Source organism: Polypterus senegalus, chromosome 2, assembly GCF_016835505.1.
Source record: "Polypterus senegalus isolate Bchr_013 chromosome 2, ASM1683550v1, whole genome shotgun sequence".
Classification (NCBI taxonomy): Eukaryota; Metazoa; Chordata; class Cladistia; order Polypteriformes; family Polypteridae; genus Polypterus; species Polypterus senegalus.
In genome coordinates, this window is record NC_053155.1 from 278,649,995 (window position 1) to 278,667,403 (window position 17,409).

Below are 17,409 nucleotides of genomic sequence, written 5' to 3' on the forward strand. Positions count from 1 at the left end.
AAAATAATAGCCACTAATTCAGTAGGCAGACAGTTCATTCAGTCAGACTACGTCTTTTGTAACAATTGTGCATACTGGGCTTTATACATATTAATTCTTTAATCAAAAATAAAGTGTTTTGTTTCATTCAACAAGATGGTATAGAAGGTCTTTTAATGTTTTTCTTAGTATTTGTAGTTAGTGATTATATGAATAGTGTAACTCTCAGTGACATTTGGGAACTCTGTATTAGTTGCATAAGTTAAATTCACAGTATGAAAGTTTAGCAAACCATATTTTGGAGAAACTGGGGAATTAGAAGTTAATGACTTTTCATTAAATCTGCCTCAGGCAATAAAGTTTCCCTTTTGTTTCTTCTGTCATAAACAATAAGGTTATTGGAGAGAGATAATATGTACTGTAAATAGACTCCAAGGTAGATTCAAAAGGATACAAAGAGGCAATGATAGTGAAACCTAAACATTTAATCAACAAAATTTCTGACTTTTTTATTTAAACAGTTTACCAAAAACACGACAGAAAAATATGTTTTACTATATATATATATATATATATATATATATATATATATATATATATATATATATATATATATATATATATATATATATATATATATATACTGTATAATGATATAGTAATTAAATTAACAAGGAAAAATTAGAAGGGAACAGATAATAATGTCTATGTTTATGAAGAAGGGGCAAAGAAAAACCTTATAAAGAAATTAAGATGGAGCATGCTAATGTAACCTGGGATTTTTACCACATAAGATCTTAACTGGAGCAGCTAGATGACCCAAACTTGAGAAGAATGCAGGCGGTAAGATGAGTGGGCATAATACTCTTGGATTTCTCCAGTGTACTACATTACAAACTTGTCCAAATAATGTTTCTTCCATCTTAAAAATACTGGGAAATTAAGGTGCTTTCTAAATAAACAGGATTCTAAGTAATTAATTCATGCATTTATTTCTAGCACAAATGAAGTCTGACACATGGAATTTCTTAAATATTTTTTGGGTGGAAGAGGAGAAAGAACTTTGGTTGACTTCTGTTTAAACAAATGAAGGATTTTAACTCCATGGCCTTGTTCAAAAGCAATTCTGTTAAAAACTTCTAGTGCAACCTTTGTACAGACACACTGTGCTGACAGTTTGCTCTGACCATTTCACACACATGTTAAAGAAATTGCATGTAAGAACCAAAACTTATTATTGACCTTCCCCAGTTTAAAATTCAATTTCAGTTTTGTGTAGAGGCTGAGGCTCTGTCATTCATTGTTATTGTTACTGTTTATAGTTTTCTGACAATGAGTTGCCACTTATATGATTAAGTATTATAGTTTTTGAAACATTACCTTTCATATTCACAATATCTTATGACTTATTCCTAAATATACAATTCAAACTTATTCTATGAATTTTCTCTTATAATCAGTTTATTTAAAATTAAGTTATTATTTCAGTATACATACTGTAGCTATCTAAATGAAACTAAAACTGCTAATGTTTTCACACAATACTGTCATATGACTAGAAATGAAATGGTTTCAAGAAATCAACCAATAATATAAATGTTTAGTGCTTTCAGTTAATTTCACTTAATGGATTTTAAATTACAAAAGAATGAATCCTACACATTTAGATTTGTTATTTAGATCAATACCATTACTTTAATACATATATTACATCAGTTAAACTGCCTTTATGTATTATGTATTTGATAAGACATTTTAATTATTGTAACAGTCATTTACCTAGTACTGTAATATATTTGAATGTTCATGTCACCTTACAATTGCAAGGTGTTAAAAATGAACAGCTAAACAAATATTATGCTGAAAGATTCTGTAATTTCACTCGAGGAATGTTAATTGTTTTCGTCCTGAATGATTTCAATATAAAGGCTCGTATTTCTTTAGTTCGCAGACTATATATGACAGGATGTATGAATGGTGGGAAAACAGTGTAAAAAAACCCTAATGCTATTCTAAGATCAGATGGCATATAAAAAAAATTAAGACTGACATATGCAAATATTCTTGGTAACATGAAAATGCAGATAACTACCAACTGTGTACTGCAAGTGTAAAATGCCTTTGATCTGCCTCCAGGTTGAGTAACTTTAAAGATTGCTATTATTATTTGTAAATATGACAGGCATATAATTGAAAAACATCCAAGCAATAATGCACATCCCAAGGTTATTCCAACATTGACATTACTGGTAGTATCTGTACAAGCAAGCCGTACGACTAAACCATATTCACAGTACAAATGTGGTATTTTGTTAGGTCCACAATATGGCAGCCCAACATAATAGGCAAAAAGAATACCTGGAACAAATAAAGGACATACCCAACATGCTAAGCACATTACATATGTCAAGTTATGTGTAATTAATGATGGATATCTTAAAGGATTACATATTGACACATAACGATCAAGAGCCATTGCTACAAGAAGAAAACTTTCTACACCAGCAAGGAAATGTAAAAAGCACATCTGAACCACACATGCATTGAATTGCATTGCATAATTATTGAACAGATACATCTCAATAATTTTAGGCATGACGATTGTACTGTAAACAATATCTGATAAAGCAAGATTAGAAATGATAATGTACATTGGAGTGTGCAGTTGTTCTTCTTTTTTGATAACACAGAAAACAAAGATGTTTCCAAATATGCTTAATATATACACAATGAAAAATAGCACTCCAAGCATCTGTGGGTATTGTTTAATTCCAGCAAAGCCAAGAAAAAAAATTTCCACAATAGGGTCCTGACTAGAGTTTCCTAACAGTCTTCGTTTAATCCATGGTGATTCCATACTAGACTGACCTAGAGAAGCAGGACCGAGATGAAGAGAGTAACGTTAGAGTATTGTTGCGTGCAATGGTGAATCGTCCTTCTCTGATTTGCTTAGCATATACAAAATAGTACACAGTCTACTTGATATTTGGTCCGATTCAGAAATTAATTGAAACAGCAGCCACAGAATTCACTGGCCGTAATTTAAGAACCATCAAGTAGAGTTAATCTGTGAAGTTTAATATTTAAATGATCCTGGTAGTGTATATTGAGCAAAATATTTTAATTATTTTATGGATTAAGTGGATTTACAATTGTCACATCACTATAGTTGAATTATTGTGGATGTTGAAAACACTTACAAAGCATCCATAAGATTTTTATTCATCTCTGCAATGTGAGCTGCTAACAAAACTTCACTTTGCATGGGAGATATTTTCTGAAACAATTTAAATGAAAATAACATTGAAATACAGCTATGAAGGACAAAGAATTGTGGGAAATTGAGGTACAAATCCCCACCTATTGACCCGTGCTATTTGCATGTTGAGAACTTGAAAATGAAAATGCAAAGTGGAAATGCATCTGACTTTTCATTTTTACAGCATTCTTGTGCACAGTCTTTGAAAATGAAATTGCAAAAGTGAGATTGCATTTTGTTTTTATAATTTTAATGTTCATTGTCATTATTCCAGAAAATACCTCCCATACACTTTGAAGTGGTGTGAGGTGGCATAACTGAAACACATTTCTCTTGATATTGCATATTTAGCATTGGACCTGTGAATCCCTCATATTAACAAATCATATAGATAAATAATCAATCAATGGATGTCTTATAAGTTTTATGAAAGCCGAAAGAAGCCTTTATTAAGGTCTTGTTACATAAAAGTAAATAAGTAATAGATTCATTACTTAAACTAAGGTTTTGCCCTTTCAATAATATAACTATTTTCCTTTGATCATTAATACTTTAATTACAAGTGACTTAACATTCTAAAGATATAATACAGTAAATATTTAAAAGTGTAAAGATAATCAAAACACAACACAGGAAACAGCAAAAAATCCTTAGAAGAGGAATTTATGTAATTGAAAATAGAATTTCAAATTACATTTTTAAAAATAAATAATGTTCTATATTCATGGTTTACGGTCTGATGTATTGTTTTGGTGTGTGTATTTTTCATAAACATTAAATAGGCACACAGGACACGCTGTATGTTCACATTTAACATACAAGAAGTTGCCAAAGAGGTAAATACACTTTAGTTCTTTAACAAAACTTACATACTTACATTAAAAATAAAAAATATACCACATTTGAAATGAAGTCATTGTAAAATAAATTTGTCAAACACTCAGCATGTTGTAACCGATACAAAATGCATTACTAATTATATTAATATTCTTAACATACGTAACAATAGTATAAGTTAAAAATTAAGCCATTAAATAAAAATGAACTTTATTATTAATTTCTATATAGCCAGTAAGTTTTTGATGAAAAGGCTGCATGCTTCAAAGTTTTTTAAAGTTTTCTCAGCAGTTCTGTAAGGTACAGTGAAAAAAATCCAAAGTCACACAACAGTGTTAAATAAAGAGTATGTAGAAGATGAAAAAGAATTAGAAGAAAGTGTATCAATAAATAAAAAACTGACTTTCTTTGTTTTTTTTTGCTTTCTCTCTTTACTCACCCATAAGGTGTGTTTCTCTTAAGATGCTTCTTCTACACATTTGCATGGCATCTTATATTAAATCACTTTCCCCTCTGATGAATGAACAAATGATCTATTTTTAAAACATTCCAATTAGCATGTGCAGCAATCTCCTGTGGATACATTGGGTTTCACAGAGAAATAAGTAACAGTGGATGAAAAAAAAATAATTTATACCAGGGGCTTAATTTCATGTGCGGTGTTTGTTATTCGTTTTAACTAAATTATCCAGTTTTTCATTCTGCATGCTGCAAAATGTTCACTGTCATGAGTTTTTAAGCATTTGTATATATTTAATTCTGTTTTTTTATTCAGTGCAGTAAATTACCTTTTCTCTTTCTTTCTTTCTTCAGCTTTTAATAGCATCTGAATTTTTATGGAATAATGGTTGCAAATAATATATCTCTCTTTGTTGCCAAACATGTTAAAAATATGGTAAACTATTCAAAATATGTATCAATGATAGATTATTTAAACTTTTCTTGCTATTGAAGGCAAACAACACAAACAATTTCTTATTAAAGTATTATAAATTCACTTTGGAAATGATGGTCAGTAATGACATTTAGACCATAAATATACCAGAGCATTTCTTCATATTAAAATGTAAAAGTGCAGTGGGTTGAAACAAAGAGTGTTATTGTTCTTAAATGTCACTTGGCCGATTACAACAGTAGAACGATCAGCCCAACAAGCTCACCAATGAAACTCACCTAGATTCTCCAAAATAATATCTCTAAAGTCTTGGATGTGAAGGTTCTAAAGTCTCCCCCTCCGCTAGAATACTTAGTCATTGAGTCAATGTGCCTGTGCAATTCTGTGTGGCTGCTACTTTGAATTAATTTTATGCATCTCAATTTCGGTCAGAGCGTTTTGAAGACTTAAAGGACTATTTTAATTTTTTCATTTTAAGGACTTATTTTGATGGCAGTCATGAGCATAAATGTTTGTGTTTTTTTTTTTGCATTTTTGTTTTACTTCAAAATGGCTTAAATGAAGTTAACATGCCCTGGGATCAGCACAAAATCAGACCTTCAACAATGTCATGTTGACTTGCTTAGTGTACTACACTGATAATCAAATTTTAATTAGGTTATGTAAAACAAGCTGTATTTAACATATTTTGGAATTTTGCTACTGTTTTATTTGAATTTGTCCTTAGCTCAACAGGCATTTCCTTTCTTAGGTTTAAATCAAGAGACCATGAAGTGACATCAAGATATTTCACTTTACTGTCAAGAAACTTACTTGTGTGGAGATGTAGAAATCTAGGATAGCCCACTAACATGATAATTGGCTTTTGATCTGTACTTGAAGCTGAAACCGAGTGAAATATATGTGGGTTGATAAAAATGGGATTGTGAATGTGTATTATGCAAGAATAGATAGATAAATATTTAACAATTCAATTCCCAATTACATTTTCTTTACAGCAGTTTCTGATAATAAAGCATATTACACATTATCCTAAGCAATAAAGGGGATCTTAATATTTTAAGCAAAGAATGCAACATTTTTTTGTAAACGTAACACATCAAATTAATATGTTTATCATGAAGATCCTATCTTCTTTGTGTCAGTAGAGAAAGGGATTGGAACTACAGGTAAAATTCCATTACAACAAAGTGCCAGGAACCTAAAAACAATTTTGTAGTAATGAAATTCTATATTTGTCGCTATAGTGCTTGATTTATCTTGCATTCGGGCATTTGCTATCATTTCAATTGCTTCTTTTACGTTAGTTTTGAACTCCTCCTATCTACAAGTTATGCTGTAGATATGCTGAAGTTATGCTGAATTCTTCTCAGCATTTCCTTGCGATGCACTTTCAGGGTGCGAACGATACCCAAACCCAATGGTTGAAGCGCTGCTGTGCAATTGGGTGGGTGGAATTCAAATCGAACATTATCTAAATGTAGAAGCATGCTGTGGGCAGCACAGTTATCAATCAGAAATAGAATCTTCTTTTTGTTCTTCATCATATTGTGAGGTTTCTAAAACACGATTAACGCATCTATGTAAGATTGTTTGTCCGTTTCCGGGGCAGGGCAACCACAGATTCACAGCACTGCAGTTGAGCACCGCACAAGAAATTCCAAAAAGCTTGGTGGTCCACCGTATACTCACAGGGATGGAATGTGATGTGCTTAAAACACAGAAGATTGGTCATCTTGCCAATGATGAGAGGAATAAATAGAGCTGTCAACCTTTGTTTAGATTTTTTCCTCTTCAGCATGGATCACCTTTGAGTGCTAAAGTGTGATGTGGTAGCAGGTGGTAGAAGATTCCAGTATTATCAGCATTGTAGATTTTCCTGATTTCATCTCCACACCTTTCGTTTGCTTTTTCAATTGGAACTGTAAATTATTCTCCACAGATTGCTTTGGCTGCAATTCCAAAATGATCACAAAAGTGAATTAGCCAACCCCAGCTGACAGTAAAATCTTCTTCTAAAGTCTTGCACCCCAAAACACGTGGCTGAGTCTCAGTACTTCAGCAAAACCAGCTGTATTCAGCTTGAAACAGGAACATCATGGTTTTTTATTGTAGCGTGATCTACCACTCTTCTATACACTGACACAATCAAGCAGGGTTGTGACCAGGTTAGTGGACAAGTAATACTGTTCCCTTGCATCACCCATCGAGATCTTTTCATAGTGGCATCGGCAGCGAGCCACTGAAGTACTGCAAGCCTGCAGTTGCCTTGGCAATGGATAAATAGTCTTCCACAGACACGCTTCGGGATGCTCTTCAGCGTGTCATCCCATTGGGAGAGGCCCCAAAAGAGTTTAGAAACCTCACAACAGTGAGTCTGCTTTTTCCTGAATGAGTGGCACACTAATAGGAATGTTTCTTGAAAGAGTATCTGCCATTTCTATAGGAGGGTGACATTGAGTTAAATTCCAATGGATGTTTTTCAAATATTGATGAGCAATAAGTAAAAGGTATCACTGAAAACCACAGAAAACAAACACAGCAAAAAAAAAAAAATTCGAGGAAAGTTTAAAGAAAGAGAAAAATTTACAATGCTTGTGTTTGTAGATCACAACTGAGCTGTGACCACAGAAATAACTGCTTTTGGGCACTTCATTTTAATGAAAGTATCTACTGAATGTATTTCGTAGAACGAGATTTCTATAGACTCTGTCATATGGGGAAACTGTCCGGACCGTAAAAAATCTGTTGTAACAGAATTTCACCTGTATTTTTTTCAGTAATTGAGAAGGCCTAATGGAAAACCCATGAAAGAAACCTTTGCGCTTATTGGAGCAATAAAAGAAATGTAACCAATTATATGTTAAATACTGTATATGTAGCGTTGGATGAAGGCATCAATCAAATAATAATATGTGTAGGTTGTGCTCTGCTGCTGTTAACTTTATTACAGTTTGTCCTAATTGTTTGGATATGAGTTAATGTAATGTGGAGCCAAAGTGGAACTGAGAGGAGTAAAGAATCAGGAAATGTCCAATAATAGTCAATAACAAGCGAGGATTGAAAAGTCAGAATTAAAGTGTCAAAAAGAGGAATGCAGGAGTTTAAAATGTTTTAGGGTTTATTCCCTGCCTTGAGTATGTTTTCCTGTTTATTGTTGTTTTGGAATTATTATTTTTCACATTTTTTTAAATTTTTGTTAACTTTGACTTTTTGCACATGCTGTTTAATTTTAATGTATTGTGTATTGTATATTTATTTAGCCACATTTATTTGTTTTCTGTGTGTGAAGCCCCAAAAAGCAGGGCCACTATTACATCACTGTTGAGAGACCACCCTCCTTCATGCTAGGGAATAAGTCTCTCAGAGGTTCATTGATTGTTGTGTTGTACGCAAAGTGGGTATTGTCCATTTTGCTAGGCTGTTGTGGCACACCAGACCTTTTAAGAAAGCAGATTTAACAGGGATGAAGGGTTTCATCTGCACAAAACCCCCACTTGCATTCCAAGATAAGTGACTGAACTTCAGCTTGTACAAGGATCTGCCTGGACTTAATCTGATAACAAAGGTGTAAATTTGAATTGCACTGACATCTCTCCAGAGGCCCCTCTGCAAACCTTTTAAGCTGCAAGGCGCGAAACGGACTAAAGCAAGGAAAAAGACATATAATTCAAGGGACAACAACTAAGATGAGCAGAAGAACCTGTCTATTAAAAGACAATGATTTTGTAACTGGAAGTGACTTTAAACCATTTAGGATTTTAAACCACATGCACCCCATCGGTCTAGGTAATTGAAAAGTAGTGGGAAGAAGCAAACAGAATGGCAAGTTTAGAAAAGTTCAGTGTGCCTCTCTGGGATTCTTTCAGGGAGAGGGAATTCTCCAATATGACTGAAAAGATCTGAATCCTGATTTCTGAATTGAAAAGCTAAGCCTTTTGCATGGAGAACCAAATTCGACAAACTCTTATCTTTGAGTTGACAAATTCTTACATTTGTGGACCAGAAGCTGAGATCCAGTCTGTCAAGCCAAAATGGTGTCATTGGGGTCAGGGCCAGAAATGATGTCATGAGTAGGGCCAGAATCGGAAATTATGTCATTGGGCCCATGACCGGAAGTGGCATCATCAGTGGGACCGGGACCAGATGGAATTTCCCATAACTGGTCTGCAGAGAAATGAGAGAAGGAGTTAGTGCACTTCGCCACCCCTTGGTCTGGCATGAAATTACTCTCATTCAGACCCTTTAGCTGCCTACCATGTACATGTGTGATACAAGACCCTCTAAGCTCAGAACCGTTGGTTCAGGCGTTCCTGACTGAGAGGTCATGAACCTGAAAAAGTGCATTGGCATTGGCATGGAGACAGCCTCGTCGATGAACAAGAGAAATCTTGTACAGCTGTAGGTCAAAAAACCACCTGGTGACCTGTGGATTCGATTCTTTGGATAGGGCTATCCATTGTAATGGTGTATGATCCATAACAAGGGTGAACTTGTGGCCCTAGAGATTTTACCTCAGCTGCATAATTGCCCATTTGATTGCCAAAGTCTCCCTTTCCATTGCCTCAGGCCTGGTCTCTCATTCCAGCAGTTTTTGGCATAGGAACATAACAGGGTGTTCAACACCATTGACGCTGAGGCTCAGCATGGCACCCAGGCCTCTGTCTGAAGCTTCTGTCTGGAAAATGAAAGGTAATAAAAGTTAGGAGCTTTCAAGACTGGTGCCAATGTAAGGACCTGTTTCATGTAACTAAAGGCAGCATCTGTCTTATCAGTCCATACCACATTGCTTGGGGCCCTCATTTTTGTCATATCAGTCAAGGGCACCGCTCTCTCAGAGAATTGGGGTACAAACTGGTACCCCTGCTGCATGGTTCCTGGACAGGGCCATTTCAATATGGCATCTACTTTGGAGCACTGTGGCTTCACAGTACCCTGAGCCACCAGGCAGCCTAAATGCTTGGCTTTGTTCAATCCAAAGAAGCATTTCTTGGGATTAATCTGAAGTCTGGCCTTACTTACTGTCCGTAATACCTCTCGGACCTGCTGTAGGTGTTCCTCCCATGTACTGGGATAGATGACCACGTCATCCAGGTAGGAAGCACTATACGAGTTATGAGCCCTTGAGCACTTTATCCACCAGGTGCTGGAAAGTCACAGGAGCCCCGTGTAACCCAAATGGAAGGACCTCATACTGCCACTGACCACTAGGGGTGCTAAATGGAGTCATAACTTTTGAGGAGTCTGTTAAAGGAGCCTGCCAGTACCCCTTTGTCATGTCAAAAGTGGTCAAATATTTAACTTGTCCTAGTCTCTTGAGGAGGTTGTTTACTCGTGACATTGGTTAGGCATCAAACTGGGAGACTTCATTAAGTCAACGGAAGTCATTACAGATCCTCCAAATTCCGTCAAGCTTACTGACCAAGACTATGAGATTGGACCAGGGACTATGACTTTAGTCTATTATGCTGGTGAAAAATGTCAGAACCTACAGAGAATGCAGCTTGCTGTGTTTTAGTGAAACGTGGCTAACAACTACCATCCCAGATGCTAACCTGGAGCTACCCGAGTTTAGCACAGTTAGAGTGGACAGAGACACAAATACCTGTGGGAAGCGGAAAGGAGGAGGACTTGCTCTCTATGTGAATACAAGGTGGTGCAACTCTGGACATATAAATGTTAAAATCTCCAATTGCTGCAGGGACATCGAACTGTTGGCCGTAAGTCTGCGTCGCTAATTACTTGCCAAGAGAGTTTGGACATGTGATTGTTGTTATTGTAATACATCCCCCCTCGAGTGAACGCGGAGATAGCGAGTGACATCATCCATTCCACAGTTGCTAAGTTACAAACGCAGTACCCTGAGGCTCTTGTGCTAATCGCTGGAGACTTGTAACGCTGGACAAAACATTACCTGCCTTCTTCCAGTATGTGGACTGTAACACCCGGGGGAAATAGGAATATTGACCTACTGTATGCAAATGTTAAAGACGCATTCAGCGCCACCCCGCTGCCTGCGTTTGGGAAAGCAGATCATAACCTGCTTCTGCTTCAGCCTCACTAAAAACCAAGAGTGAAGGCGCTACCTACAACCACATGATCATTCAGGAAGTGGTCCCCTGAGGCAGAGCAGGCTCTGAGAGACTGCTTTGGAACTACAGACTGGGATATACTGCTGGGGTCACATAGTGAGAACATTGAAGAGGCTGTTGACTGCACAACTGATTACATCAACTTCTGTATGGACATTGTAGTTCCATTAAGAACAGTACTCTGCTATGCTAACAACAAACCATGGATTACAAGTGACATCAAGGGCCTTTTGAACCAGAAAAAAAGGGCTTTTAAAGGCGGTGATCAGCATGAGCTGAAGCGTGTGCAGAAGGAACTCCGAGTCCAGCTCAGGGCGGCGAAGGAGCAGTACAGGAAAAAGCTGGAGCAGAAATTGCAGAATAACAGCATGAAGGAAGTGTGGGATAGGATGAAGATCATCACTGGCTGCAGCTCGAAGCGGGGTGCCACCATCGAGAGACAAGTGGAGAGAGCAAACCAATTGAACAACTTCTTTAACATGTTTGACCACCCTAACCCAATCTCACCTTGGAGTACTTCATCCTCTAACCATCCTTCTGCTGATACCAGCATAGGTGAGACATCCCCACCCACAATTACAGCAGCACAGGTGAGCAGAGAGCTGAGGAGACTTCGCGGCAGCAAAGCAGCGGGTCCAGATGGTGTATCGCCACAACTGCTGAAGGCCTGTGTGTTGGAACTGGGGAGACCTCTACAGCGCATCTTCAACCTGAGCCTGGAACAGGGGAGAGTCCCGAAGCTTTGGAAAACATCTTGTATCACCCCAGTCCCAAAGGTATCACGTCCTAGTGAGCTGAATGACTTCAGGCCTGTTGCTCTGACATCACATGTGATGAAGACCATGGAGCGGCTGCTGCTTCACCACCTGAGGCCACAGGTCCGTCACGCCCTCGACCCTCTGCAGTTTGCATACCAGGAGAAGGTGGGAACGGAGGATGCCATCATCTATATGCTACACCGATCCCTCTCCCACCTGGACAGAGGCAGTGGTGCTGTAAGAATTATGTTTTTGGACTTCTCTAGCGCCTTCAACACCAACCAACCTCTGCTCCTTAGATACAAGCTGACTGAGATGGAAGTAGGCTTACACCTGGTGGTAAGGATCATGGAGTATCTTACAGACAGACCGCAGTATATGCGTCTTGGGAACTGCAGGTCTGACATTGTGGTCAGCAACACAGGAGAGCCGCAGGGGACTGTACTTTCTCCAGTCCTGTTCAGCCTATATACATCAGACTTCCAATACGATTCGGAGTCCTGCCACGTGCAAACGTTCACTGATGACACTGCTATTGTGGGCTGCATCAGGAGTGGGCAGGAGGAGGAATACAGGAAGCTAATCAAAGACTTTGTTAAATGGTGTGAGTCAAACCACTTACACCTGAACACCAGCAAGACCAAGGAACTGGTGGTGGATTTTAGGAGGCCCAGGCCCCTCACGGACCCCGTGATCAGCAGAGGGCACAGACCTATAAATACCTGGGAGTGCAGCTGGATGACAAATTGGACTGGACTGCCAATACTGATGCTCTGTGTAAGAAAGGTCAGAGCCGACTATACTTTCTTAGAAGGTTGGCGTCCTTCAACATCTGCAATAAGATGCTGCAGATGTTCTACCAGACGGGTGTGGCTCTTCTACACGGTGCTGTGCTGGGGAGGCAGCATAAAGAAGAAGGACGTCTCATACCTGGACAAACTTGTTAAGAAGGCAGGCTCTATTGTAGGAATAAAGCTAGACAGTTGACATCTGTAGCAGAGCGACGGGCATTAAGCAAACTCCTGTCAATCATGGAGAATCCACCTTATCCACTTAACAGTGTCATCTCCAGGCAGAGGAGTAGCTTCAGTGACAGACTTTTGTCACTGTCTTGCTCCACTGACAGACTGAGGAGATCGTTATTCCCTATTCTATGCGACTCTTCAATTCCATTTGGGGGAATAAATGCTAACATTATTTAAGTTATTGTCTGTTTTTACATGCATTTTTATTACTCTTTAATTAATTATTTTTTTTTTGTTTTTTTGTATCAGTATGATGCTGCTGGATTATATGAATTTCCCCTTGGAATTAATAAAGTATCTATCTATCTATCTATCTATCTATTACTCCTATTTATTACTTCCAGCATGCACTTAATCTCAGGTTCCACTTCAGCTCTTTATGCCTCCGGAAAGCGATACGGGCGTTCTCCAACTATAACTCCAGGTTCTGTCACAATATCATGTGCAATCAGAGAGGTCCTTCTAGGTGTTTCAATCACTACCTCCGGGACAGACAGGATAACTGCTTCCAGTTCCCGTCTTTGTCTGGAACTCAGATCTGCACCAAAGTTAAGGTTATTTTTGTGAGCAAAGAGTGAGCAGGGCTGACTGGAGGAGGGATTGAGATCCCTGTTTTTCCATGGCTTCAGCAGATTCACATGATAGACCTGCTGGCTCAGTTGACTGTTGGGTTGTTTCACCAAATAATCAACAAGTCCTTTCCTCTCCTTAATTTCATATGGGCCTTGCCAATAGGCTAACAATCTGGAATGGAAGGTAGTAATAAGGACCATGACCCAATCTCCCACGTGGAATTCCCAGAGAGGCATGTCTCTACTGTAATATCGGTCCTGTGCTGCTTGCACTTCTTCCATGTGACTACTGAGTAATGGACGAATCTTTCCAAATCTATTGTGTAATTGTGCAATACATTCTAATATATTTGTGGAAGGGAGAGCCTCTTCCTCCCATCCTTCTTTTAAAATATTCAATATGCCCCGGAGTTGTCGTCGATACAATAATTAAAAAGGTGAGCCCATAGAGGCTTGTGGGACTTCCCGATATGCAAAAAGGATGAGAGAGAGGAGTTGGTCCCAGTTCCTCCCATCCTCGCTGACCACCTTGGCATTTGTTTGAGAGTCTGATTAAACCTCTCCACTACCATGGGTTTCAGGATGATACACCTTGGTGTTCAAGTATTTTATTTTAAGTACCGGCCAATTTCCTGAACGGCTTTAAGGTGAAAGGTGTCCCTTCATTCGTCAGATCTCACAAAGACCCCTACCAATTCCTTTGTGATTGTTTTAGAAGTGGCTGAGCACAAAGGAACAGTTTAAAGATATTGAATATCATAATCCACGTTGACTAAAATATACAGGTGCTGGTCATAAAATTAGAATATCATGACAAAGTTGATTTATTTCATTAATTCCATTCAAAAAGTGAAACTTGTATATTAGATTCATTCATTACACACAGACTGATGTATTTCAAATGTTTATTTCTTTTAAATTTGATGATTATAACTGACAACTAATGAAAGTCACAAATTCAGTATCTCGGAAAATTAGAATATCAATTAAAACCAATGCAAAAAAAGGATTTTTAGAAATGTTGGCCAGCTGAAAGGTATGAACATGAAAAGTATGAGCATGTACAGCACTCAATATTTAGTTGGGGCTCCTTTGGCCTGGATTACTGCAGCAATGCGGCGTGGCATGGAGTCAATCAGTCTATGGCACTGCTCAGGTGTTATGAGAGCCCATGTTGCTCTGGTAGTGGCCTTCAGCTCTTCTGAATTGTTGGGTCTGGTGTTTTGCATCTTCCTCTTCACAATACCCCATAGGTCAGGCGAATTTGCTGGCCAATCAAGAACAGGGATACCATGGTCCTTAAACCAGGTACTGGTAGCTTTGGCACTGTGTGCAGGTGCCAGGTCCTGTCGGAAAATGGAATCTGCATCTCCATAAAGTTCGTCAGCAGCAGGAAGCATGAAGAGATCTAAAACTTCCTGGTAGACGGCTGCATTGACCTTGGACCTCAGAAAACACAATGGACCAACACCAGCAGATGACATGGCACCCCAAACCATCACTGACTGTGGAAACTTTACACTGGACCTCAAGCAACGTGGATTCTGTGCCTCTCCTCTCTTCCTCCAGACTCTGGGACCTTGATTTCCAAAGGAAATGCAAAATTTACTTTCATCAGAGAACATAACTTTGGACCACTCAGCAGCAGTCCAGTCCTTTTTGTCTTTAGCCCAGGCGAGACGCTTCTGACGCTCTCTCTTGTTCAAGAGTGGCTTGACACAAGGAATGCGACAGCTGAAACCCATGTCTTGCATATGTCTGTGCGTGGTAGTTCTTGAAGCACTGACTCCAGCTGCATACCACTCTTTGTGAATCTCCCCCACAGTTTTGAATGGGTTTTGTTTCACAATCCTCTCCAGGGTGTGGTTATCCCTATTGCTTGTACACTTTTTTCTACCACATCTTGTCTTTCCCGTCGCCCCTCTATTAATGTGCTTGGACACAGAGCTCTGTGAACAGCCAGCCTCTTTAGCTATGACCTTTTGTGTCTTGCCCTCTTTGTGCAAGGTGTCAGTGGTCGTCTTTTGGACAACTGTCAAGTCAGCAGTCTTCCCCATGATTGTGTAGCCTACAGAACTAGACTGAGAGACCATTTAAAGGCTTTTGTGGGTGTTTTGAGTTAATTAGCTGATTAGAGTGTGGCACAAGGTGTCTTCAATATTGAACCTTTTCACAATATTCTAATTTTCCGAGATTCTGAATTTAGGACTTTCATTAGTTGTCAGTTATAATCATCAAAAATAACAGAAATAAACATTTGAAATACATCAGTCTGTGTGTAATGAATGAATCTAATATACAAGTTTCACTTTTTGAATGAAATTACTGAAATAAATCAACTTTGCCGTGATATTCTAATTTTATGACCAGCACCTGTATTTGTGTCCGTGAGCTGAGGTCTGAAGGGGTCGACACCAATTCTTTCAAATGGGACATCAATCAGGGTAATGGGAACAAGAGGAGCACAATCCTTGCTAGGAATTTGTTGCAATTGACAATCCGGGCAGGATGTGCAAAAGGGATGAACCACCTCGTTGATTCCCGGCCAATATCATCAGAGTTTAATCCATTCCAAAGTTTTTTAGTGCCTAAATGGCCTCCTAGGAGGTTGGCGTGTGCTAATTCACAAACCTGCTGCCAGAGGGTTTGTGGTATTAGCAGCAACTTCCGCACCTCCTCCTCAAACTCCACTGCCCGATACAAAAGGTCGTTTTTTAAAATAAAGTGAGGACCCTGTGGCATGGCTCATGAGTATATTGGCCATTGACACAAATGACTGCATTTTTCGCAAATTTAAGGGAATCGGCATTCCCCTGTTCCCTTTTCAAAGAAGCCGGTGTTTCTCTAAACTGATACTGTAACATGGAAAGATGGTCATGACCGACCTCAAGGGGAGTGGTTTCCTCCTGATCCATTGTGGCATTGATTGATGATGTTTCTGATGGAGTGGCTGCATCATCTCTCTCCACCCGGCTGGTTACACAGTGGAGGCAGCTTGAGATGGATCATCCCCATCTATAATTATGCCCTAATTTGATTTAGGAGTGCAATGTGCCAAACCGCTTTTAATTTTAGACTAGTCCCACCCGAGTATCACTGGGAATGATGGATTCGGAAGGACCACTACGACTAACTTCTTTAGCGATCCTTTGCAACTGATGACACATGTACCAGCGGGTTTCTCCGTGGATGCAAGTTAGACTAGTCTTAATTTTTAGCCACTGTCATGGTAGCAAATTTCAGTGGGCAACAATGGAAATGTTGCTGCCGGAAATGAATAAAATCTGAGGTTTAAGTCTATTTATATTCACCACTACTTTATGTGGAATTGCCATGGGATTTGTCAGTGCACACCACCCTTCCTTCCCACTCCATCTGCATTCCTCTTTGTCCCCAAGTAGATTTCGTGACTGCAAATTCAGGACATTGATGCAGGCTCTGGTTTGTAGTGGTGGGACTGAGTTTTTGGGACGTAATTGTCTGGGCTTAACTAAGGGACGGTTCTGTCCTCCCAGATTGTGAGGCTGTCCTAAATGCTTCGACAAGCTCCATAAGCTCTGCCGTGTTTTGGAATTGTTGTCCCCAGACCGGCTGGTTGAAGTATTGTGGTAGGCTATTTAGGAGCAGGAAGCAGACCACCTGCTCCACTATTTGTAGGGCATTGTTCTTCTTTGGCCTTATCCAGTTCCTTACCATTGTCCACAGAGAAAAACCCTGTTTGTGGGTTGGCCACTCTGGGTCAAACTTCTAGTTTTATTTTTCTCACTTGCTGGTCTGGGGCACCCCCACGTTTAGCCAAGGGTTATTCCTTGGTGGGGAGTAGGGCACTTTCCTCTGAGAGAGCATGATAAGCCCCCTTTACCTCCCCCATCTGGAACAGCCCAACCCTGTGAGCACCTCCCACACATTCCCCTTTTTTCTCAGTTCGCCCGGCTATATGTACTGGGAGTGGAGCCTGCATCAGGTCATTCCAAGCCATGGGATGAACGCTC